Source organism: Sciurus vulgaris (genome assembly GCF_902686455.1).
Source record: "Sciurus vulgaris genome assembly, chromosome: 8".
In the NCBI taxonomy this organism is placed as follows: Eukaryota; Metazoa; Chordata; class Mammalia; order Rodentia; family Sciuridae; genus Sciurus; species Sciurus vulgaris.
In genome coordinates this window covers 146,901,963-146,903,710 of record NC_136468.1, presented here as the reverse complement: position 1 = coordinate 146,903,710, position 1,748 = coordinate 146,901,963, and positions in this window count along the sequence as shown.

The following is a 1,748-nucleotide window of genomic DNA, read 5'->3' as shown; positions in this document are numbered from 1 at the left end:
TACCCTCATTTTTAAATAGCTCATAACAGGGCCTGCTAAGCTCAACATTATCACAGGCGTTAAGATGAGACTCAGTTAAGGAAAGAACTGGCCTGGAGAGAAATGGCATGAGGAACTTTAGCAACTTAGTCCTTCTTTTGTCTCCAACTTTTTAAGTTTTTATTTTTTGTGTGTGTGGTACTGAGGATTCAACCTAGAGCCTCATGCACGCTAGGCAAGTGCCCTACTGTGACGGCTGACAGATCTGGCTCCATGAGAATGTTATAGGCCAGACTCTAAGGGAAATGACTAAACAGACTCCATTTTGCTCTGAGACTCCACGTTATGTAGGAAATAAGTTTCTCCCATGGGAACACCCCGCCTGTGTGCCCCTCATCAGTTACTTAGTGTGACATGTTTAATAATATACAATGGCAATTCCTATGTAGTAACCAATGTGCCATGTAAATGGTAATTGTGTGGATGTTAGCAACCATTCTTTAGTTTGTACCTAGGTAAGGGTCAGTTTGACCCACTTCCCCCTCTGTTGATGATCTCATGATGTTAGTTTGTAATTTTGAATCAGAGCAACAGACACTTATGATTGATGTGATTTTTGGTATAAAAACCCCTACAACCCTGTGGTCGGGGCTGTTCTCCCAATTTCCATTTTTTGGGGGTATTGTGTGCGACAGTCAGCTGGCCAGCTTAATAAAAACTCTCAAATTCGGACTTCTCAGTGGTGATCGGTCTGTTCTTCAGTTGCGCCCCATAACACTACCACTGAGCTAAGTCCACTGAGCTTGCTACCTTTTATTTTCCATCCTACCTCAAAATGACCCATATTGACCCCAAAGTATGGAAACAAACATATCCTAATAATTTATTGAGCGGTTAAGTTTCAGGCACCCTGCTCTGCCTTTCGCACGGGTTACAAAATGTAATTTACATCATCTGTCATTTTCACAACTGGGGAGTTTTACTGATAAGAATTCGGGATTTGACAGTATTTGTATTGTTGCCTTATCAGTCTACCGCAAAGGACTACAGATGGGGAAAAGCCGCATAAGCCCTCGGTCCCTAACGGTAATATTTTAGTTCCCAAATCAAAAAAACCTTCATTTGGGCAAAGCGAAGGGCCTTCTGTTTAGTTGTTTTGTTTGTTTTTTTCTCAGTACTGGTGACTGGGCCCAGGGACACTTTTCCACTGAGCTACAACGTTTGCCCTCCCCCTTTTTTGGCACTGAGGATTGGACCCAGGGGAGCTTAACCACTGAACCACATTCCCACAGCCCTTTTTAGTTTTTATTTTGAAACAAGGTCTCGTTTATAAAGTTGCTAAGGGCCTGGCTAGATTGCTGAAGCCGATCTCCAGATGGCGATCCTCCTGCCTCGGCCTCCAACCAAGCTGGGATTCCAAGTGTGGTCCACTGTGCCGGGTAGATCTTCTGACTTTTATAAAATAAAAGATTAGCATACAAATTTAGCTTCAAATTACCATTACATGGCAAGTACTCTGGGTGCGAAAACGAGGCGATCTTTAAAGGGGTCGAACGAGATCGATCTCCCAACTTCCAACGTCCCTATTCAAGGCCAGTCGATTCCAGAAGGAAGGAAGGGTCTGAAGAAGCGGCTAAGAAAAGAGACGGGCCCTGGGACCCGACAGGAAATGAACTCGGGTGGCCCATTTCGGCTTCCGGGTTTGGCCTGACAGCAGCTCCGATCACGTGGTCATACGGCCACGTGACCACACCCGTGGTCCGGGCGTA